The sequence below is a fragment of the Scatophagus argus genome, chromosome 12 (assembly GCF_020382885.2).
Source record: "Scatophagus argus isolate fScaArg1 chromosome 12, fScaArg1.pri, whole genome shotgun sequence".
NCBI lineage: Eukaryota > Metazoa > Chordata > Actinopteri > Scatophagidae > Scatophagus > Scatophagus argus.
The window spans coordinates 5,280,202-5,305,975 of NC_058504.1; the positions used below are offsets into that span (position 1 = coordinate 5,280,202).

A 25,774-nucleotide genomic window follows, 5' to 3' on the forward strand; every position below is an offset into this window, starting at 1 on the left:
TGTGTTGCTCAAAAGTTAGAACAAGGCTCACATGCACACATGCACACACACACACGCATGCCTTCAGTTCACACAGTATTGTGTACTCAGTGTGTTCTGTTGCAGAAATATCTACAGAAGCTAACCTGCTAACTAGCTAATTCAAATCTGTGCTGTCTGTGTATTAATAGAGGCCAATGTCCAATAGTATAACCTCACCTCTCTCTTGTTCCTCTCCCTCTTCATGATTCTTCATGCCCCACCTGAACCCACTTTGTCTTCATTCTTTTCGACTCCTTTTGTTAAATGTTGAATAATTTTACTTTTTTAAGACTCAAACAGTTTAAATAAAAGTATCTAAACCAGCCAGCAACTTTGACAAACTTTTCCCTGAAGTGAGCTAAAATGGTCACTTTTGTGCAGGACACTGACAATAAAGACTTCCAAAAAAAGCTTTATAAAGCAGAGAGGACAGAGTAGATGAAAGAACATCATTGTGACCATACACATCAATAATTTAGACTGACAAAACAGTTAAGTCTTCCATGGAACTAAGCTGTTTTAGAGAACACTTGGGACCATTTTTCTTAAATTCCCTCATAATTTGTCCACAAACCGCTGTCAACATTTGATTCAAATCAGTAATAATCTGTATTTATTAGATACAATTCAAACTTTTATAAGCTTCTCAACTGTGGATAATAAAATTGAATGATTGGAAGATTCATAGAAGACATGAAGCAGCTACAGTTCCACAAAAATTTTAAATAGATTTTAAAATCAAGTTGCACTGTTGTGGTTGTAAAATATGTTTTATGATCTCTGCAACTTTGCCATGGGACTACAATCCTGGTGTGTGTTACACTTTGGCAGCCTTGACAAGGAGTTTGGGGCTGAAGATAACCTGTCATCAGGAATCCTCAGATTCAGGCTTGGTGCTGTTTGTAACTGTGGACTTATCAGCAACTGTCTACACACTGTGGTGTATGGCAGGACTAGTCTTGAAGATGTAGACTGCAAAAAAATGGCATCATCAATGGAAGAATTTCAGCATTTCATTTAGAATAACAACAGACAATGTAAGAGCGTCATAGAAATTCAAAAATCGCCACAAATTGCTTGGTTGACAAGTGATTTCTGAAGTGTAAATATAAAGTCTTGCATGCAAACACTAGCCTATCAACTAATGTGTAGTTATGACTAACTCATATTACAAATGTATTCCTGCTAGTTTTCCAAAAGATGAATTGAGGACTTCAAACAATGCTTTCTCTCACTGAATCTTTCATATTCAGAAGATCTGTCTGTATTTTGACAGAGTTTCAAAACATTCCCCCTTGCTTATCAAGGTTTCCAGACATGACACAGAGAATCATCTCGGATGTCATTTTACAGCCCTTTACGAATTCACACAAAAAGTAATCCACACAAAGTGTCCAACATTACTCACAGGTACCTCCAAAAATGCAGTTATCAGGGGCCCAGTGTGGAGTACAGTCAAAGAACACCCTGCCTTCTGCTCCTTATCTCTGCACTCTTCAGTGTGGGTGAGTGTTTGGTGGAGGGAGATGGGGAGAAAGATGAGTGGAGCTGCACAGAGCTCTCTATTGCGTGCTGTACGGGCACTGGAGCCTCTCGTGACTGGACATTGTCAAGTGGGGTCACCCACAGGGCCAGCCCACAGGCTCACCAGGAATGCAGTCGTCTTATCAGTTGTAAAGAAGCTCTAGACCCTCTGAAAGAAAAGCAAATGTCTACGTAGGAAGACACAGATGGGTCTTATGAGGTATTTTTCTCGCGCTGCTTTCCCTGGTTGGCAGATTTAAAGCTGAGGTGTAGATACTGCATGACTCCAGCTGTCATGGAGGCTGTGATTTAAGACATGTTAGTCTCTTTTGTCCCTTCACCTCCCTTTCTACTAATATTTTGATAGATTTTTATCACATACTGATAATGATGATTGTTCATCTACCAAGGCAGTAGCTGCAGAAGCTTAAAGTCTCATTCTATTTTTCTACTTTTGACCACATAAAACTGAGGTGCATTCACGTTTGTAACTGAAGAGTTTGAATTGAAACCGATACAATCAAGTGCATTTGACTGATCATTATTGTATTATTGTTGAGTTCAGTTGCTCCATTCCAGATGGCCACGCTGTTGTGAAAATATTTGTGTGTAGGAATGATTAATGAAAAATGACAGGAGCCTTCTGTTTGTGTGTGTGTGTGTGTGTGTGTGTCTTCTTGACTTAATTTTGATTTGATTATTCACTTCCGCACTTCTCTCTTCTTGTGCACTGACTCGCTTGGCTGAACTGATTTTTTTCACCAACAGGCTCCGCTGCCGATTTAACAGATTCAGTCAGTGGAAAAGCCACCCACTAGAGCCAACTAGTGCCAAATCGGAACACACTGCAAAATTAGGACCACATACGCTCACCCATGGCCTGATGGTGCGTCATATTCATCAGGTTAAGGAGTTTTTATATAGTGTTATTCCATGTATTAACAGAACTAATCAGTATGATAGTAATTGCAGGTGATGTACCCTGGCAGGACAGTTCTTTTGTTTATATTTGGATTATGCACTGAGCCTTTAAATATGTGCTGTTATCAAATATTTTTTGGAAACCTGAAATTTTAGGTGAATATACTTTAAACTCAAACTCAGCCTCTTACTCACAGTTATATCTTGCAACTGAGACACCAGATAACAGCCAGAACAGTCTGAAATTCACAAAGCAAAAAGACTAAAAACTCTTCATAGTTGACACTGAGCTTGGGGCTACAAAGAAAAAGTTCTCCATTTTTATAAAAATTCTGCAGGATTTTCCATCAGCTGTGAAGTTGCTGAACTCAAACTGCCATTCTCTCCTGGGTCATATCTCATCCCATAATCCCTTGCTCTGTCTCCTCCTTGGCAAGCTTGGCCAATCAAAGACCTTAAAGAGGTGCGTGAAAGGGGGTAGGATGAACCAATTACCATGGCGAGGACTGAAACCCTCCCTACAAACAGCCAAGTCACTAAGTCACAGACTTGTTGCTCAGCGGGAAGCAAGCAGCAGTGGATTAACACTGCAGCAAACATGCACAAGCGCCAACACGGCTGGGGGCTCTGACCCCACAACAGAGGGGGAGCAATACCTCCAAGTAAACCTCATAAAAAACAGGCTGTCTGGAGGGAGAGGAAGCCTCATCATACTGAGCTGACCAGAAGCTTTGCATTGTAAGGACTGGCGCGCTGATGCTGTTGGGTGGTCATGACCCCATTTCCATTGCACTAAGAGGTTGGCAAACCAAGAGTAAATCCTCCAGCTCACAGAGAGCAGCCTTATATATAGACTCAGTCTGGTCTCCTCTTTAAAAACTCATCCTCACTGGAATAAAACAGGGCGTGTGTGGTCATATTGTGAAGACTACAGCAAACAAAAGTTGTTTTTTTATGGCACCAGAAACGGCTGCACCCTCACTGGACTAACTGAATGTGGACATGGCAGGTCAGGCTTTGCTTGTCTTGCAACAAAAACATCCCTTCAGGATGCCTACCTAACACATTTCATGGATCCCCACAGAGCTAGAAACATAAAAACGTTAAAATGAGAAATAGCAGATGTCGTATGAATGGTATCCTGATGCAGTGTAAAAGAGGAAAAAAGTGGGTCTTAGTATCACATGATGGAAGAAGGGTCATGTCAAAGTGCATGTGTTACTTAGGTGATACACTCAAGACGTTCTATTTTATGCATCCCTATGCATTATGTTATATTACGGTATACTACATTTATTTGAAAGCCTTTGTTTCTAGTCATTTGCATATTTACATTATTAGCACTGTGCACTATGTCCCACCTTCACCAGCTGCAGCATTAAGTTATGCTTACACATTTATGCATCAGTAATTAGAATTCAGTGCTATTTATTATTCCAAGATGGGACATTGTTCATAGTTTTACTTTTGTTGCATATTTTGATGCTACCACTTCCGTACTTTTACTTAAACTGACAAGATAAATTTTTGCTTTGTTGTATTATTATGAAGTAAATGTTGATTGCACCATGTAATGGGTACAGAATAATGACACTGTCAGTGTTTAGATTGTCCTCTATTAGCCTCACTTTCGCTATGCCATTTTGTCTGCCACCAGGCATGAAATCTCCTGGGAAAATGAAAACTCATCCACTCAGGCTTGCAGCCCAACACTTTGCCATCTACCTTTACGTCTCCATTATAGACTAAATGAGTGAATGACTTCTGAATTATGGAATCCTTGAATAACTAAACTTTTTTGTCCTGTGATGCTGGCAGCTGCTACACTGAGGAAAACAGAAAACAATTTGGTTATCTCTGTGAGGCACCTACATTAATCAACATACTCTAATCCCAGGTCATCAGATACTGATTCTTTGTCACACCCTCCTGCGCCTTGATGAGACGTTTGTGGTCAAAGAAGGCTTTGCACTTCCTGCCAAGAAGCCTTTCTAACACATACTTAGCATGAAACAGCACTAAGTTTAGTCACAGGAACTTTGTGGTTAGGTTTAGGAAAAGTTTGGTGACGTGGTTCTGGTTTCACATGGGATACAAACCCTGTTCTCTTGGATGAAAGTGACCTCCACCTCTCTTGGGACTTTCTTGTTTCGTAAACAATGTTGCATACAGAGAGGTTCTGATGGCCTCATCCTGACATGGCTGTGTTTCCATTATAAGAAGGAAGGATTTTTAATAAGCCATAAGACTACTTAACTCTACATGATCACTTCCCCTCCTCCCCCACACATACACCACTCAGGACTACAGCCCATTTATTTACCGTGCAATATATTTATATTCTGTGCAAGCTACAAAAGTATTATTTATTACAAATACTCACTGTGCAATAATAATTACATATGTATATATGCTGACTGACTTTTTATACAAAATATCTAATTTTTCAAGTACTTTTTACTGCATATTTATTGTGTATATATTATATTTTTTTACTTTTTTTCTTTTAAAAGAATATTGTCGGTAATTCCTGCTATGTTTGAGCCACTCTACCGAAATTTTGTTTGCGATGAAAATCCAAATGAAAAATAAAGAAAGTCTAAGTCTAAGTCTAAAAAGAGTGAGAGAAAGGGAGAGAGGAAGAGAAAAAACAATTCTACATACAACAAAAAGCTGTATATTAACAAATAATATAACAGGCCAAATATCAATACTTGTAGTTTAGATCAGTCACCATCAATTTACATTTAAAGGTTTATAGTGTGCAAAAAAAGATGATTTTGTAATGTTTTTACACAAATGACTGAATATATATCATAGTCGAATCCATCACTTCAACCTTTGGTTTGAGAGAGACTGAAAATCTGTTTTGATGGTGAAGATTTCTCCACAGCATTTCTGCCAGGAAATCTCAGCAGCACCCACACTCATACTGCTGTCAGTGTATATAAATGATGACAATGGCTTTCAGCTGTTTTTGTCTTCATTTGAATTAAAATTTTACTCTGTGCTGTGTAAGAATTTGATGTGAGTTGGCTGGCATCTGGCCTCCTCTGCATGTACCAGTTTAGTGTATAACAACAGATACTGAATCATAATGATATGAAATTATACTTAGGATTCTGTATTCACACATCATTTCTATCTGACTGCACATGTATACACTGCACATTACGTGCGACATCCTTCTCAACACACAGACAGCAAATTACACCAGGCAACACACCTATCAGTATATCACTATAAACAAATTGCCACCTATCTGACCTCAGGAGTCAGAACATCTAAACACATGCAGAGATGTGTATGTTACACACACATTCTCCCTCATTCTAATGACCATTTCAAAGATAAATAAGGGTGAAGAATGCTTATACAAGCTTTCTATTTTCAGATTAACATGCAAAGGATTGGACAGTTTGAATCTATGCAAAGTGGCTGCATGCAACAAAACAGAAATGTTGTGTGAGAAACTCATAGAAAGTACCTGGAAAGTTTCTCTCATTTATAATTAAAATGCCTTATGATATGAAAATGTATTTAGAAGGATGTAACATCAGCCTCATGTTTCCTCTCTCTTGTTTTCACTGAAGTATGGTCTCACTGTGTTACAGCATGTAAGCTGTAATCATGATAACACATGATATATGTATTATCACAGTGGTCAACAGGACATGTGTTTCCATACTTTCCTCTGCACCCTTCTAATTTGTGTAATTTGTAAAAGGTTCTGAGGAGCAGCCCATTGCTTATTTAAAATTAATGTATATTCAGGTATTTTAGTAATATTTGCATATTTACATTGCTTTTCCATTCATTAAGCTATATCTACCCTCTCTTTCAATATGACTAATGACACAAAAGTTCTTGGCTGGCATTTCTCATACTTAAGAAAAACTGGATCCTCAGCTGGTGGTTTTCCAAAGAGTTGTTATTCCCCAGACCCCCTCAGGAAGCCTCAGTGAAAGTGTTATGCAGGGTGATGATGAAAGATGTAAATGCTTGATTTAAATGTCTATCATTTAGTCCAAAAGTGGAACATAATTCTGAGGTGTGTTGGCACTGTGGGGCCACATTGTCCTGCTGAGCCACGAAGCCTGAGCGATGAGCTGCAGAAGCATCAAGTCTTGTCTCCGCACAGGCAAGCGGGGCCTCATCTGTGACTGAGTGGGTGCTAGAACGCCAAGCAGAAAAGTGACGGGTCACCGTAAAGGTTAACAAAATCAAGGCAGGGAATTTACGAGCGTCCGTGCCTCACAAGCGATGTCGCCAGCAGCAAATAGGGGGAGTGTAAAAGACAAGGGTGGTTGAGAGGATTATAGAGTGTGTGCGAGCATATGTGTGGATGTATGTGTGTTTGTGTAGAATTGGTAGTGAGATCCTCACCTACTTTGCAAGCAATACATTGTGAGAGAATGGTGAGTGTCCTTTACTGTGCGTGTGTGTTCACTTCACACTGTTGGCTCAGTTGCGCTCTATGAACTGGCTGAAAGCAGCTGGACCTGAAACAGTCACATGGTTGGAGTCAACAGACGCTGTCACCAGTCAATCTATAATTTCATTTTTTGTCAGGTTCAGTTTTTCTATGTGTACCTCTAGATTTCATCTTCATCGTCTTCAAGACAGTGTCAAGTCTGAAATGATTACAACTGCAATAAAAAAAAGTCAAAACTGGACTATGGGCACACCCCCATAACAGCTAAAAAGACCCCAAATTATACTGGTCCAGTGCTGGTTCTGGCCCAGTGGACTCTAAACTGAATAATTTCTTCCATTCTGACATGAACATTTCTTCTCCAGAAGAAACAAAAAACAATTTACTGCAATCATAGAAAAACTTGGAGAATGGAATTTACTTTTTTCATTTTTTCACAGACTGTTGAAGTATGCGTAAGTATATCTAGTGAAGCCCTTTCAAAGCCTATGACAAATGCTCAGAAATGCTTTGTATCAATAGAGAAGACATTGTCTTGAAGGACCGTGTCTTCTGTGTTGATACAGATCCAATGTCCAAAAAAACATCCTGTCTTCTCTATTGTTACAAATCCATTCTCCAAAAAATATCCTAGGCACATTTTCAAGTACTGAACTGCTTATCTTTGTCCAAGAGGGGGTTGTAGTCAATGCCCAGATAGTGAATCTGATTTGTACATGGTATATATGCAAATATGCTCCTGGACTGACCAACACAACGCAGACATGATGAAATGTCTGGTAGAACTGTGATGTTAGCATATTCTGTCTGATCTGGCTCTTACTTTTCTGTGTCTGGCTGTGAAAACAATGCTGACCCAGTCTGTTACCATAGTTCTTTGTTGTATAACAGATTCTAAATGGTCTTATTAGGCCATTTGGTTGTTGAAAGTCTCCTCACCTGCAGATGAACTTTTTTTTCTGTGCCATTGTGGAAATTAGTTAAATCACTGTGGCTATGTGAAATCTTTCTGTGATTAGAATTACGCTTGATTCATCTGTTAATGCAAAACAATTTCAGACTGTCATTATTTGACACTATCTCAATTTGAAGATACTGACATGCAATAATGTGAGAAACACTTCACCAACACACACACACACACTCACACTGTACAGATAAGATTTCCCTGTGGTTCATGGCTGTCTATAAGTGAAGTAGGGGCCCAAGGTTTTGGAGACAACCCAGCGATAGGACACTTCGTCACAGTGGTTTGTGGAAGGTTCTCAACTCTTCTCCCCACTGATAGCTCCAGTTTGTCTGGAAGAGGTTATGCTTTGTGATAGTCTGGCAGAATCTTGGATTTGTCTCCTTAGCCCAGTTGGAACCCATACAGTGTATCACTTTCTAGCACCATGTGGTTTCAATTTGATCCCTCACAAGACTGCTTTCATTTCTCTTGATCAGTGTCAAACAGTACTAATGCTATTATTCTATGCATTATCAAAGTAACAACAGATGATATAAGTGTTTGACTTCCAACCAAGTGTGAGACTGTGGCTCGAATGTGCATGGATAGTGCTGTGTCACATTCGGGCCCCCTGACTGGTTCCTTGCCGGCATCCTTTAGGCCACACCACATGTGAAGACGTTCATCATTTTCACATATAATAACAAAGGGCATTGAATTTCCCTTTCTTATTTTTACAAAGCTACCCTGGAGCTTAGTGCACAGTAGGCATCAGTCTGCTCATCTATCTCACCAACTACGGCGCTGATGGCTGGTCTAATTCAAGCAATATTTTGAGTTTCTTAAAAGTTGTGGGGGAGAGTCTATGGCTGATGGCTCCACCCTGGACTGGTCTCCATCCATCTCTCCCCCTTTCCGTCGCCCACCGCCCCTTTCCTGAGCGCCGCCCCACTTGAGATCCATTCGGAGAGCATATTTGCCAGATGACAGTGTGCTCTGTGTACCATCCATTATGGCTAAGGCAGATACATTGTCATCGGGAGCCTCTCACGCTGGCATAAATCCATGGTCAACAGTAAGTCTAGGTCAAGTGATTTATACACAGGGGCGTGTATGAACATACACTCGCCCCTCTCTCCTAAAGACATATACATAGAGGCAAGAAACATGTTCAAACACACATCTGCCACGTCACTACCCAAGGCAAACTTTGGAAACCTGTTACTGTACTCACAAGGGCTGTAATGGGAGTCTTGTTTAAAGTACAGGGGAATCTGGTCAAAGTCTGGCGGAGGTCACTTTTTGAGGAAATGCAGAGCCTCAAGGGAGTGAGTGAGTTCTCCTTCCCCGTGCTCCTCTTCACAGAGTAGGAGGAGGTGGAACATTGCGAATCGCACAGACACACTCACGCATCTAACACAAGCATGTATGCAGCGTGGAAGCAGAGAGCTGTGCACAGACAGAGGAAGATGAAGTGCTAAGAGAGTTGACTGTACTTGACCATAATCTCTGGAGGAGAACTGAGGAGATGCAGTGTGTGTGCCAAAGGCTCACTTGTAACAGGTCTGTAGAGCCTCTGGTAATACTTGCGCATTACAATATTCCAGAGAGGGACATCTTACTTGAGTCAATTGGTGTGGTCTCGAGGTCAGAGCAGTGTTAAATGAGCTTACAACCATTGTTACACCACGCTTGAAGAAAAAGATAAAACATTCAGCCAATAGAAGATTGTGTCATAATTCACACATGAATCAAATCAAATAACACCACACAGTGTAAATGCTGTAGCCTAAACATGGATTTAAGGGGTTTCTAAAATAGCTAAATAGCATCATTTCCATCATACCAAACAGACAAGCGATGTGGCAGACTATTGGCATTCTGTCAAAGTCACATCATGGCTCAAAGATGGACTGATCCTTCTGATATCCTTCCTTCTGATGAGATCCTTCTGATGTCTGGTCTTTGAAAAATACAACTGACAGTTGCTTGTCTTAGCCATAGTCCTCCTGCCCCCCTGTTGTACATCATCAGACTTCAACAATATTGACTTCTGTTGAAGAGATTAGTTGTCAAGCTTTTATTTTGTTAAGGGATCAAGGTCCTTCGTGTTCATACCTAAATATAACTTTAGTCAGTTGCAGGTTTGAAATTGCTGGTGCAGGTGGTATTTCATTTATGAGAGTGCTCGAGACCCAGAATGCCTCCGCTTGACCGCTTGGCTTTGGAGGGATTATCTGATGAATTTGTGTTTTACAGCAGCTGTTAGTGAGAAGTCACCAAGGGTCTAAAAGTGGACGCGAAACCCTCCACCCATTGTACCAAGTGGTCACTTTCAATTTTCACTTGTCTGAAAACTTGCCATTACCCCATTTATTTTAAAACTTTGCATCGTCTGCTCAATATAACCATGCATGTTGAAGATTCCGACTGAAACATAATGGGAAAAAAACCCCATTTGACACCATCGCGCGGTATGTGATAGGGGTCGTATCAAACTACACCCAAAATTAAACGTCCTTAACCCTGTCTCTGAGAGCATCGAGTTAATCTTGTGCATGTTTGCATTGATAAGGATCCTACAAAACAACTATGCAGCACCACTTAGGTCACTGGAGATTTTGATTTATTAGCCAGGAGGGGCCATGACTGACGACCTGCTAATGCCCACTCGGATGCTTGGATTGCCAACAGACCAAGACTAAATGAGACCGGGATGGAAATGTCACCTGCATGCACAACCTTTTATGCCCTAGAGTCCTTCTCAGAACTGTAAACTCTGTCTTACATGTCTCTTGCCACTTCCATTGATGGCTTAGGGCAGAATCCCACTTGCGACACCAACCTTCCCCCACTTCACTGTAAATCAAACTGCTATCTAAAGCAGCAGCAGTCAGCTTTACCGTGCTGGACAGTGATATAGGGGAAATCCCCACCTCTGCAATATACCACAGGAGATCAACAAGACCATAAAGGTCACAGGCTTCACTTGGCAAACTGTGTTTGGATTTTTGTTACATGGTGCGCAGGCAAAGAGGAAGCAGATTGCCAGCCCCCTTAAACAAAAAAAAAAACCTTGTTGACAGAGTTTGAATAATTGAAAGCCAGTCGGCTCTGTTTGTGAATATTGGGTTTAACAAAGAATAAACCAAAGTATATAAAAAATGCTGCCTTGTTCATCCCTTTGAAACTACTTCATCTGTGAATGAAGTGTGTTTAAAGCCTGTAATCCAATGTAAGAGGAATCAAAGTGAAAAGACCTATACTACAAGAAAATAAAATTGGCTCATTGTTATTAGGTAGAGACTTAAGTATTTATACATTATTTTCAGAGAACTGCCCTGTAAAACAAAATGAAAAACTCAAAATTCTTACACAAAAGAATCAAAACTGAAAGAGTTTTAAAAGACCTATTTACTTGGTCTCTTTTGTGCTGAGATACCAATGCCTCCCTGCTATTTGGTTCAGTGTAATAGAAGTTAATGCTGATAGATTTCAAGGAATTTTCAAGAATTTTGCGTCTGGAGGTGCTAGCTTTGTACACTGCTTTGGCTCACCAACGTATCTCCAGGCTGCTGTATCTTGCAAATTATCTGTCAGCTTTGTCGCAGGAAAAATGGCAAAAATGTTGTATTTTCTTGCGGCTTTTGAGGGCACAGTTTGTGCACAGTCTGAGCCTTGTGTTGTGACCCTTTAGCCCCAGCATTTCAGTTAAATGTGTCCTAAGTATTATTTTTACAATAACATGGCATAAAATCAAATTCAGAAACACAGTTTTAAGACATCTTTAGTATTTTACTAGACATTTTTCTATGATCTCTGTTCAAAATATTACACAAATTTGTTATGACATATGATTTTCTTATTTGCCTCAATCACAGACCATTAAAAGCTTCTGCTGCAAGAAGCCTGCTGCACTTTATCTGTATTCCCGAGAAAACCTTTGTAGATGTGATTCTCAGCATACAGCAGTGATGTGTCTGTAGCAGCTGGCCTCTGTACTGTTTCTGACCTGACATATGCAAACTGCTATCTCCGCTACCTTCAGCAGACACAGACACACACCCTCCCCCAGGGAAGCGCCCTCTGAGTAATGGGACATATCTGGGCCTACATTCAACGTCCCATCACTTAATGTGACATGAATCTCCCTTGCTATGTGTGATCGATCTATTTATTACCCTGTTTATGTAAAGCCAAGCAAAGTCTCCTGACGTGGGATTTCTTCAGGCTGCAATATCAATGGCCATCGCTCACTTTTTATTGCTTTTTTCTCATCCATTGTGGTCTTGTGGCATTTGTTCGGGGTTTATTGGGCAATGGATATAAGATATGGAACAACACTACAGAAAATCCACAGGTATATGTACTTGCGTTTTTATTGAATGATGGTATTTGTCAATAGCCAAGAGAAGAAGTCTCATAATTGAAGCAAATGTTCAAAAGGGGACTGGCATAGAGGCATTTCCACTTAATATATTCTACATTTATGCTAGTTTTTTGAATGCCATTTTTTTGTTAAATTAAATTAAACCTGACATCATATATACCATTAAATGACCATATGGTTCACTTAATTTTGATTCATACAATTTTTTCGAAAAGTCAGTTGGCGGATTATATTGGGCTTGTAGTGAAGCTGCAGCAACAGGTTGATTTTCAGTGTCTCATTACAGTATGTGTCAAAAAGAACCGAATTCTCTGTTTTGTCCAGCACTCATCAGAGTCAGTGCAACATGTAGCCTTTTTACCCCGGATCATCTCCAGCGGTGTGCCGTTTACCCTGGTCCAAAACGCACTCCAGACCTGCTGTGTGCAACACTCATATGAGTGCCAGGGCTTTTGCTATTGTGCAGATGCCAGGCCTTCCTAAGAGTGCTTCTTGGGGCAATCCCAGTTACAAGCTCTGGTGTTAACCTGCTGGAGGACTCTTATCAGCTACATGTCATGTTCACATTTTCCTCGCAGTTCCGCCAACTCCCTCACTGTCGTCTCAACACTCTCCTAAGCTCCACCCTTGAAGACCACTTTTATCTGAAGCACTACAATAGCAAATGTATTTGTCCAGAGCTTTCCCACAGTCTCTGGAAACTGGACGAAGCAGCTGCATTGTAGAACAGGAGTCAGTGTGTCTAGATGGAGTCCGCAGTTTCACATGTGTCCATAGGCCCCTCAGTGCTGCTGACCCAGTTTCTTTAGAGAACTATATTGATATTTCTGCATAGTTTAGAAAATTAAAAGTGCTGTACAGCATTTACAGTTTCCCACATTATCTTTCATTACATACATTTTATAGATTTAGATTTCCTTTGCTTTCCATTCAGTTGAAATAATAAACCATGATCTGAACCTGACTTTTATTTTGCTAATGATCAGTTGTTGCATGCTTTCAGTTGCTCATAAAGTAGTAAAAATGCTTCTGTTTGGAACATAACCGATTTTCTTTCTCTTTCTTGCATTAGAACACCTTGGATACTTTGGGATTTATATGTAGCAGTTCATAAAAGAACATGTTTTATTCTTGGTTACACACTAAGACAAATTGGTTCATTAAGAAAACAGCCTCTAGACTCTGTAACATCTCAGAATCTACCGATAATGCTTGATGGACATTGACAAAGAGGGCTTTTGACTGTTTTCCAGAGCTGTCTGCTACGTACTCAGACCCCCACCTACCGCAAACGCCCCACAGGATCTGCTCATTACTGTGAACAATGAAAGCGGATGAGGGGGGAAAAAAAGTTTTATTGCTTATGTTGTCATGTCCAGTCATAAGTTTTTGAAACTTTGGGTTTTGTTGATGTGGAGGAGTTGGCTTAGTTCATCTTTCTTTGCCTTTGACTACTGTCAGGCCTTTTATGTTCTTCTTGTGGATTTTGGGTCACTGTCTGAGAGAGACTGAGAGGGGGTGTGAGGGAAATTTAAATGTGGCTTTCCAAAAGCTGAGAGAGAATATTGACTGGCTGATTTTCCTTTGGGGAAATACAGAGTTTCTGTCCTATCTCCGTCCAGCCTTTGATGCCTCTGGAACACATGTGAATATCTATTGTCCGTAAATTATCCATAATTTACTGTAAAATATATTTTCTGTGTTTTTCTGCCAAGTTGTTGAAATGTAATTTGATGAGATATTTTGACTTAAAAATGTGAAAATCTCTTGAGTCAATGCACTTATGTAGTTCTCTCTATGACTCCCATCTCTGCCTCATGCTGGCACCTTTTTCTCTCCTTGGGGATTAGAAACTGTCAATGGGCCCTCCTGATCCACACACACCCACATACCCTGCATGCACACTGCAGTAGCTGCTCAAATCTCTAGTTCTTAGGGCACTGTGTATGATAGTGACTGGGCGAGCTTGGGGCTTGATTAGTGCAGTTAGCCCTTCTAAGGCTCTGGCTGTTTACAGTGGATTACAGGGAGAGAGGCAGGGGTTAAGTCTACCCAGGCACCAAGCCTCCCCCTCAACCCCCCCACCCCCAACCCCACAGGAGCCACTGCAGCAGGGCTGGCAGCTCGTCTGGGCTCCCCATTGCAAGGCCAGTCTGACAGGTAGCGGGATTTGGCAGAGCAGTTTGCATGAGAGCCAACAAGAAAAACTGAACATGGCGGATTAGTTTGGGATTATGTTGTCAGAGTTAGCCTTGACGGACAAACTGCAGAGGAATAAATTGCAATCTGTTTGAGGAGCACGCTGCCACGCAAACAGGAGAGGCATCGGCTCGTCTCACAGCCTGTCCAAAATGACAGGGAGGGGAGAAAATCATTAATAATTTATAAACAAAGTCCACAGCCATTACTGACGTCTGCCCACTCTGGCAGGATGAGGTGTCTGGTTGTCTAACCCCTAACATCAGGGGCTGGTTCATGTTAGGTCTTAAAACGAAAAGTGACAGGGTATGTGTAGAGATAAGAGAAGATTATACTGGGAAGACTTGTAAAAGTCAATGACTGACATTGTTGTGACTAACATTGGTACTTGTACACTCGTACCAGTTGTTGTTTATTTGTATTTATTTTATGCAATCAGTGCCTTGTAGCAAAATATAGATCCAGCATCCATACATATTTTCACCCCAGGTGAGAATAGCACCACCATTTCCTTGCAGTTGCATGCAAACATCACCAATACACAACAGAAAATCAGTTAGGCCAAATGGGTGAAAAGGCCAAATGTGCGATTGTTAATGAATCGTTTAGAAAAAATGAGTTAATTATAATTAATGAGAAACACTGACAGTACACTGACATCCAGGAGAAATAATATTTTTAAAAATTACAAATTTCCCACTGAGAGAGTAAACACACTGGAACAGTTATATTTTATTTTTCTCTGTTTTCATGTCAAATAAGAGTCGTTCTTTATTAGAGAAATGAATTATCTCAATTTGACGGTGTGCAGACGTGTTCTCATGCTGAGGACTGACTGGCATGGTAAAATGTATTAATGAGCTTCATTGCATTCTGTCCTCTCCTACATCATTAGAAATGCATGTCTGTATGTTAAACATATGAATATGCATCGGCGTAGAGCATTTGCTCTCAGAGTTAGGAGTGAGCCAGCGTTGTGCTTTGAATAATAATCTATCAGAGAAATGAACTGCATTTTCTCTGCCTTGTTATTGAAAAAACATAATAAGTAGTAAGATCTCAGTACTATATCTTCTAATAAATTTGCAAATAATAATAATAATAATAAAGCAGAATCAAAATAATACTGAGGTATATTTCATTTTTGCCTGTTTTCCTGATCAAATCCAGTCCAGTGGTCCCAGTCACACTGTCAGACTGATGGTGATCCTTAGGTCAGCAGAGGTCACTGGATAAAGGTTAACAAATTACCATGATGGCTCTCACGGACCTGACTGATGTTGGGGGGAGGTGTGCACAGGGGTTAGGTCAAGATAAGGTAAGCTTGGAGGTAAAGCATTTCTGTGCAAAAGTGTTTTACAGCATAAAAAAGCTGAAAATAAAGAAAAAGCTATTATATTAAGTATACCAGTATGCACATTTATATTCACTGTGGATTTCATTGCAGATTTTATTACCTAAGACATCTTGATGACTATATGTTTGACCAAGAGCAGTGTTCAGCTATGTTCTATTTACCAGTGTTTTGTGTTGACCGATCTCTTGTGAGACACCAGGACCTACAAGTGGAAACTGGAGCACTGCCTAATTCTAATAAAGAAGCATTTAATCGATCCACTCACAGTGATTTTTTCCCCTCGGCGTTCCAGTTCTTTTACCATCCGTACTCTCATTGTACCCTCCAGCTTTGGCTTGCAGAAGATGTGCTATTCATTCACTACGCCCAAGTCGCCAAAGAAAACAGCCGGCACTCCTCAAGAACAAAGACACTATCTACACTCATCAGACAGTGTGTTATAAAAAAGGGCTACATGGAACGGGAGCAACCGAGGCTTTTGATTTACAAACAGAACAATTAAAGAAAGAACATCTTCTACCCGAGCCAAATTGTCTAGACAGGGTGATAATGCAGCAGAGCGAGGAACCATCCAGGGACTCAGAGTTGAGGTATCACTCACCCAGTGGGGGACCACCAGGGTGTTCATGTTCATTGATTTAACTGAATCCAAAGGGACGTATCTTCTACTGTGAAAGATGGGGAAAAAATGAAAAAACTTTGCACCAAAAATAGCAGCAATCCTGAGCTTTAACTCATCCACGTTTTTAACATTCAGAAAGTTAAACGACATAATGCAAAATAGTTTCCAGGACAGACATAAAGCATTTTGGAAAGATGCTAAAACCCCAGGAGTTAGTTGACTATGACATTCCCTCCTCATCCTCCCTCAATCCCCATTACAAATAGATAAATCAGCTATGTCTGTACACGCAACTTTTGACCCGTGGTGACTTCACTCACTGGAAATTACAGTTTCCACTTTCCCTTTGATTCCCAAATGCTATTATGTTTTCTCTCCAGTGGAGGGAAGGTAAACAGTAGTAGTGGAGTGTTGTATGTCTCTTTAAACAAACTACATTGTCTGATGATGTTTTAATGGGCAAACCCCGCTCCCCTGGGTGGTGACTCTTCTGAGTGCCTCAGCTCTGTACTATGCACAGGGTGCTGAGATGTAATTGCTATGTACATACCAGTCCACTCTCTGGTTTCAACACTGCAAGAAATGACCAGTTGGATGAACATTTTAGAAATGTATTTTGTTAAAATGGTAAAACATTTATTTTTCAAGAAATACAAAAACAAGTTACAAATAAAGTTAGACGTTTCTATTTTTCTTGTCTTTAGCAGAAGCAGATTGAGCTCATGAGTCACCACAGGTCTTGACATAAAGCAAATTACTTTGCATTTGGCTTGCAGTGACATCCCACATGCTTTGAAAATGTTCCAAAATGGAGACAACACACAGTTGACTTCACAAATCACATTTTAGCACATTAATCAAACTAAAATAAAAAAATTTACAAAGAATTCAATATATTCTTTTTGTTTGTTTTGACCAGTACACTGGTCATAATCCTCTTTATTCATTAATGTAGCATGAATTTGGTGTTCTGATGGATCACATTGACACTGGTAATTACAGTTGTTCAATATTTAGCTACTATTTCATTGTATGGTACGGCTTGGCTCAGCTCTGCTTGGCTCTACTCACTTCAGTGTGTTGTTGAGCCAACAAGACGGCGACAAAGAGTGACGGTAAACTGTGAGCAGAGCAGAGGAAATGGCCAACAGTGAAGTTGTCAGTTTAGCAGCAAATGTACAGAGTATGTTACAGTTTGTCAGTGAATGAAAGCTCTCATGTATTATGTCTGAACTGCTAGAAAAGTCAGCAGCATTGCGCACTGCGTTCAAGGGATATTGTTTGCTGTGGAAAACAAAAAAAGGACAGTAGTGGAGCTGTACCATGTAATGGAAACACAGCTTCTCACAGGCAAGTCAAGCAGTCGTTAGGCATTGCTTAATAGCCCCATCTGTGTTTTAAACTCTCCCTATGTCACTGCTTACCTTATCTGGCAGTTGGATTCACAAGATTTCACCACAGGTCACACAAGCCAAGAATCCATTTAACCAGGTTTCAAGTTACGCACTTGTGGCCGAACCACAGTGGTTCTGAATCAAGATCTTATGAGGAACTCCTGGCAGCTACGGTTGTAGCTTAGGTGTGACAACAGCCAAAGAAGTGACTGTTCAAAAACAACAAGAATGACTTCCAAAGAGGTTTGTGTAGATGCTCTTACAATCCTAACATCAGTATTATCGGAACTGTGGAGTACACTTTCATTCAGAGAAGACCTAAGAATGCCACCGAAGGCATTTCTTGTTGGAAGAGATGTTTTCTGTCTTCTACCAACTAGTATTAACAAGAGTCTTCCTATGTCACATGGTTCATTGAGCTGATTGTTTGAGGTTGGCCCCTGATGGGGATGGTGACAGACAGATGGTTAATCTAATCACCTGCCAAGAAGATTCCATGTAACAAATCATCTGGTGCGTCAGATTACGTACACCCTGGACTGGTCGCCAGTCAATTACAGGGCTGACATGCAAAGACAGACAACCACACACACATATCTATTGACAATGTAGAGTAGCCAATTAACCTAATGTGCATGTTTTTGGGATTGTGGGAGGAAGCCGGAATACATGGAGAAAACCCATGCAGGCACAGGGAGAACATGCAAACTCCACACAGAAGGGCCCAGACTGGGTCCCTTCTGGCCCTGGATTTTAACCTGGAACCCCGATGCTATGAGGCAACAGTGCTAACCACTGCACTGCAATAAATCAGTGCTAATGTCAGAAAGCTAGGCGCTAACTTAACTGTCTGAGTAGAATACTGAATTAACAGTAAGATCTCAAATACTGAATGTTAAAGTGAAAAGTGTATTAAATGGTACATCACCAACACTATGCACTCTTATTCAGGGTGGAAAATTACATTTTGTGTCAACATTCACATGACGTTCAGGATGCTTTATTTTTTCCCAGGATGGTGAAGGAAAGTCATGAATATTTAATGAGCACAAAACAAATGTTATGTCAAATTCTTGGTTTTAGGTTTTTTGGTTTAACCCAAACCATTATCTTTAACTAAACTTAACTGAGTAGTTCTATTGCCTAAACCAAACTGTGACAGAAGAGTCAAAATATTTTTTTTTGAAAAGACTCAGAGAATAATAAGCCAGCTAAGTCTAAGAATATTAAGACAACAATAACATACAATAACTAACGCATGACCTGCACTCTCTGAGGATATTGTCACCTTTTATATTACATAACATAATTTCCTAAAACCTTTGTACCAGAATGCTGAATGTGGCAGAAAGCTTTCTTTAAAAATCAACATCACACTCCAGTATGTAAAAGCAATAATGATTTTATCTTAAGTGTGGTGTTTAATAGACCCTGGCTGCTGTATTGTCAGGTCAGCAATAGCTACAGTGAATTTTAAACCTTCTTTATGTGGCCTTTAAAAGGTTTGACAGTAACATTTGTTTGTTATGACTGGATGAAGAATGTTTTGCACTCATTAAATATTCACAACTTGCCTTTGCCATCCTTGGGGTAAAAAAAGTATTGCGCACAGGATTAAGACATGGTCCAGTCAGTTAGCACACCACATAAATTGACACCATAGCCTTGAATGTTACATACTGCTTCCAAGAACATGTCCTAAACTGTTTGACCATTTCTTAAAAAAGGAAAATAATATAGAAAAGCTACAAGGTTATTCTTAATATTAGTTCATAAATTAATGTTAGAATCCAAATTTCAGTTCCACTTTAAAATGACCTACTTCTTAAAGAGGATGTTTTTTGCAGTGTGTGTCTGCCGTTCACTCTTTATTTCCACGTGGTGTCCTTTTCCATTCATAACAGAGTGGTTGTCTGCAGAACAGACAACACGGTGATTTCTACCCTCACTCTGACTTTTAGTGATGTTTCCCTCAGAAGAAACAAAGACATCCGCAGGAATGAGGGGACCATAAAGAGCACAAGAAACTTTAGTGGAGAAAAAACAGAGGATGTTATCAGATGGAAGGAATGAGCAGGAGTGGAAAAAATGAGACAAAGTAGCTCAGCTCAATATGCGAACGACTCCCACGTTTTCCTTTTCAAGCTGAAACTAATGAATTTTGCGGGAAGAGGAAATGCTTTGGGAATAGGTAAAAAATTTCATCAAACACCGGATGTGTGCATTTGATTAGTAATTCAGACTAAAGCTAACTTTGGTAAGACAATATTACAAGAGGGCTCAAGGAAATTGCTAATGAGCAGCTAAGCTAACTTTATCTTGCTCCAGAGCATACAGTCATCTGATTTTCGAGGCATCGAATCCTAATTGGATTGTGGAGAAGTGAAGAGGACAAAGAACATTTATCTTTCACAATTATCAGGAATTCATATCTTGGGCAAATTTGCTAACTTGCATTACAATTTGATTGAATTAACTATTGATGAGCAGCAGAAACCCATATCCTTTCAATTTTCCGACCCTTCACAGTCGACAGATTATTTTGATTTTGGATATTAGGGAAAGCTTGAAAAATCTTTTGTGATGTCCGACCATCCTTTTAGTCATCTTTAATTTTTCAGTCTTGGCCTGTCTCTTTCCCTCTCAACACCTGTCTTCTATTAGAGTTTTGGCAAGCAGCTATTGCACAGTGCACAGGAAGTGATGCAGTGGCGTGCTTGACAGGCTTGAATCATTCACGAGCCGACAGTGAGGGCGCGGCCATGATGAAGATGTAAACTAATATCCCAGCCGCACATGAGGTCAATCGTCCCCTTTTTACAGACAACATGAAAAGAGGTTCGAGTGCCGGTCACGAGACGGGGCTGGGTCCTCATGTCTCAAGGGTTCATCAGTTCACATAATGCAGCAGGGTGAGGTGGCTGTTGCTGGACATTTCTAATATACTGATGTAATTAGATTGTATTGAATGCTTTCTTTGTCATTTGCAGGCAACTTTAACAACTGAATTATGTATAATTGCTGCCACATGAAATCCTGCAGTTTCAAGGAATTAAAACTTTGACTTAAAATTGACCATCATTCATTTTTTAAAATGTCATAGGAAGTGAAGTATGGGGGGTTGGGGCAGTGTTTACTCATTACATTACAGATTTATTAATAAAATCTTAATATACTTTAATATATATATATACTGTGTTTCTGTGGTAGTTTTTAGTTAGTCTTCAGCCTTTTTGATATTACTGGTAGCTTTTAGAAAAGCAGTAGTAATAAATCTGCCTAAATCTTTCTCAGTATAGCAGGATTATGACAGTCTGCTGTTGGGGGGTGTGGGTCTAACAAGCTGCGAGTTTTGCCACACTTTTTTTCCATCTGTTTTAGTTTCTGCTACAGGTAAAGTTCAGCACGATATTTTGTCTACCTCCTCAGAGTAGAAACCAACAGAATAAACTGAGGTAATTTTTGTCTGTTTTGACGTTGTCCACAGGTTAGGGTGCCAATTAGACCCAGATGGATGAAATCACTCACACGAAAGGTGACGTGAGGTGATTCGCCACCACTCTGGCATTAGTCTCATAATGCAAGCTGAAGGTGGGGATTTCAGGAGCAGAGGAGGGAAAATGGGGGGTCCAAAGAGTTCATGTTCGGACCTCTTCTGTGAATCATGCAGCCTAGCGTGCGATCGACACACTGCCCTCCTCTTGACTCCCTCATAAGCTCTGTTACAATAACACACTTGCTTTTCACTCCGGCCCTAACCCCAAGCCTCCCCCGTACAAATCCCCCCCCCCACCCACCACCACCAACACTCCACGTCTCTGAAAAACACAGAAGGAAAAAAAGAAACATCCCTGCACCTACATTTTTCTGTAAGATAAAAGCTGGAGGGTATTTATTTCGGCTGCTGGCTCCCCTCAAAACTCCCTTACTGTTGTTAGCATAACTGTGATGACAAAGATAATCTTTGTTATTATTTATTATTGTTATTATTATTCCCCACTTTAATTAATTTCTCCCCGGGGCTCAAAGTAGTAATAAGGAGCAGACGTTCACAGTTTCTATCCCGCTTTACTTCCTCAACACTGTAGTCCCAACCAAGTGCAAGTCAAGGTTAACAGTGCCATCTACAGTAGAGAGAAAACTAGTCCATCTTGTGGTCTGATGATATTGTTGATAAGCGAGGTACGGGCATATCTCAGGTATTAGCCATCTTGTACTGGCTGGTTTACCTCTTGTTATTCAGGGCATGTTAAGCAAAAGATAAGATTCTTTTTAGCTAGTGTGCTAGGATACTACAACAAATATTCACTCATACAAATCATGTTTTGTTCAGTTGTACAACCCTTCCTAACATGCATGTTTTGAAGAGTATGAACCTATTTAAAAGTTATAAACTCTCAAACTACATAAAGTCCCCATTTTCCCTTATCCGTGTTTTTGAGGTTTAGTGGGACAGCTTTACAGCTTATCTGCCAAAGCATGCAAAAGCATATGTGCATGTGTGTGTGTATAATTACACATAGACCTATGATATGGATGTAACAAAATGTAGTAATATATAGGTAATGTTGCTATATGGAAGTATGTGCTGAAAATAAAATAACATTAATAATGATCACGTGATTACACCAACAACACGAGACCCTTCATCATTCTAATATTGACTAAAGGGGTCGATATACTGTATAACTTATTTACTAAAAGACATTACTTCTTTGAGTTTTAGAACAACCACATGCCCTCACACATAATAAAAAAAAATGTTATGTTTAAAATATTAAAATAATAAAACAAAATAAAAGTGATGGGTCAGTGGCAGGTAGTATTGTGACAAGATTTTTGAGATAAAAAAAATTTATTTGCAATTTTCAAACATCTCACTCTTGCACGACTCACCTCAACATCAAGGAGTCACGGTTTAAACTCTAATTAATCTGAGGTATATTTATCTCGTTTATAAAGACATACAATCCTGCAGGTCTTGCACTTCTAAAGTTATTCCATGATGGTGCAGTTTGTTCCAGGGCCCTTTTTCTGTCTGCAAGATCCATGTTTCAGTCCCTATGACAATTTCTACTCTTGGCATAAAGCTGATTCCCAAATTGGTTTGGAACCCACACCCAAGTGCGCTCCAGATGTCCATTTACACCTCATTTTATCAATATTACTCTAATTAAAATATCCTAAAACATAAATAATTGTTTATTCATTTGAGCTTGAATAAGGCTCGTTGAGTGACATGAACTAATTCACAGCTGACTAATTTCGCACATGAATGTCAGAGACTAAACACAGGGATTCGGAGATTTAACCATTTGCCTTGACGGAAGAGAGAAAAAAAAGGATAAAGAGGGACCTTTACTGTTTATCCTCAGCCTTATCACTGCTGGCAATGGACTTGTAAATATTATCCTATTCTCCTTAATCCACTGCACAACGCCATGCTCACCCACTTACCGGAAACTCCGACATTTACCTCGGGATTTGCTGGGGCTTGGGCTAGAGTGGCTGCGAGTGGGAAAGTGTTAATCTACAAGGCGGATTCAGGATTAGTCTGGCGTGCCAGGTGACCTGAGGGCCTGAGACCTTATTGGCTGGAGGAGATGTTGGCCTGTGGTCCTTGGCAGGGGGCAACTGGTGAGCGGAAACTATGGAGGAAAGGAAGGTGGTTGGGTGGGGGTCAGGGGTTCCTCAACTCTGCTTTCTGGTTGTTTCTCCCAGCGCTTTTCCCCCCAGTCTTCTTCTCCTCCTTTCTCTCTCTGCCACAGTCCTTCTTTCTTACTGTCTCTGAAGGAGCTCTGATGAGAATTCCACTAATCAGCTGAGGATTAACAGGGACTCAGACAACACTACATCTAATTCCCCCTTCACTGCCACTGGGGCAATGAGAGGCCCCACACAGCACTACAACACACCAGCATTAAACATATCACTATACATGTGTGTGCAACTAATGCCTGTTAGACTCAGATATGAGCTTGATATTCACTTGTTAATTTACTGATCAGCATTAACTAAATGAAGTTGCCCCATCTTGCTAATCCTGCTAAGAAATTACATGTTTATAGTTTTACCAAATTAACAAATCATTTGTTTTAATCTCATTTTTGTGACAGCAGTTTCAAATGTTCTGTCTTCCAAAATGGCGAAATTGGTGAAATGGTGAAATTAAAAAAAAAAAAAAAAAAGTCCAAAAATAGAAGAGTGTAGTGCTGAAACATGTTAGCAGATTAATTAATCTGTTAACATATTTGTAGTTACAAGAACTGTGACAATCAATGAATTATAAGTCATTTATAAAGAAAAATGGCAAATTGTTGCTAATTTCAGCTTTCTGATGGTGACAATTTACTGCTTTCGCCAACTTTTTATCCTAGCGTTTATGTAGACTTTTGCATTTGGCATTTAGACTTTATTGGACAGTAAAAACAAAAAAAAGGAGAACAGGAAAACAAGAGGAGAAGAAAGAAAAAAAGAAAGACAAGAGGAGAGGAGGGTGTGACTGGAATCAAATCCCTATTTCATACACAATTAATGAAAACTGATAAAAATTCTATAATAATATCTAATAACTACTAATTCATTGTGTTGGAGCTCATTTAGTGTGCAGCTGTGCTGTTGTTGAGCAGAGTGATGCTGAAATATGGGATGAAAGCATTTGTCAATGAAAACAATACAAAATCAGTCACTGAATAAATGATAAATGACTCATTTTGGCTATAATATCCAAATTGGCCATGAATGTGCTGTTCAAACACAGCAAAGCTCAGTGTTTTCTTCCACATTTTCTCCATTTCTTATTTTTCTGCCCGAGATGAATGTGTAAGCCACCGTGAATGTGTAATTCTGTATGCTTGGATGAAAACGTGATGGTCAGTTTGTGTTTTTCAAAGTGATACTGGTATCAAGAGCTCATTCATTTTAATGCAGAGACTCATTCACTTGCCAAGTCATGCTGGGCCACCCACAAAGCAAAACTACTTTTAAAAAACATAAAGAGTGTGCAGTTTCACACCATGTGAGATGTTTTAAAGTCAGTATTTCAGCTTCTGCTCAATATAAACGCCTCAAACAGTACATTATGCTTGATGCACAATTCATGATCATATATTAGAGGCATGAAGGGGAAGTGGGTTGCATTTTCAGCCTGGTTAAGTACATTTTGGCAGCAGGCCCGCACTATCTCAGAGACAGGTTGGCTTCCCAGCCTCCCACAGTTTTGCAGTAATGAAGGAGCTGTCTTACCCAAACAAACAGGCTCTCTGGAGATGTACCTCAACTACCTCCTTAATCCAGGAAGTCTCTCTTATCTCCCCACAAATGGCCCCATAGTGAGGCACAGCACACTGCAGTGTCATTCATCAGTTAAAACCTGGAGCAATGAGCAGGTACGATTGCTTCATGTTGGAAAAATGAAAAGTGACAGAATGTACACTGGCATTGGAGATGAGGGGTCTGACTTCAGTTCTGTCAATCAGCCATCCATCTATGTGACCTAAAACTGAATCCACGCAGAATCATGGGCCTTTAATTTAAATTGGGAGATATCGATACCTCTAGTACCTCTATAACACTCAAGCTGCCTGGTATGGTGGTGCTTTAAGTCAGTCATCGAGGATTTTAAGCCTCTTCTACTGTGGCATTTGTCATAAATCTTCCAACAGCCTGATCAATACAGGTATAATACAAAGTATTTTGAAGCATGCTGTTCCCAGGCAGTCTTTGTAGGATTTTATCTATCTCCAAAAACATATTTTTGGATAGTTGTATTTCAGAAATTAGGCCAAAATCTGCCTCATGATTTTGTGTGTTTAAGTGTATTTTTTTAGATTGATTTGTTTTGACCAAAGGTAATTTTCAATTTATCATTTGAGTTTCGAAGTATGTTGCTAAGAATCACTTAAAGTTAAACTCTCACTTAAACCTAATTTAAATCCATGTTCTGGTTTATTTAATTCCTTA

The 25,774-nt window shown here is 39.9% G+C and overlaps 1 long non-coding RNA gene across 1 annotated transcript in view; it reads right to left on the reverse strand.

Moving 5' to 3' along the window:
* Positions 1 to 1,435: 1,435 nt before the first annotated feature.
* LOC124068629 overlaps positions 1,436 to 25,774 on the reverse strand; it is a 31,100-nt gene continuing 6,761 nt past the window's right edge. Inside the window, exon 3 of the long non-coding RNA XR_006844954.1 lies at positions 1,436 to 1,714. This is a non-coding gene — a long non-coding RNA (uncharacterized LOC124068629). The remainder of the gene's footprint in view (positions 1,715 to 25,774) is intronic.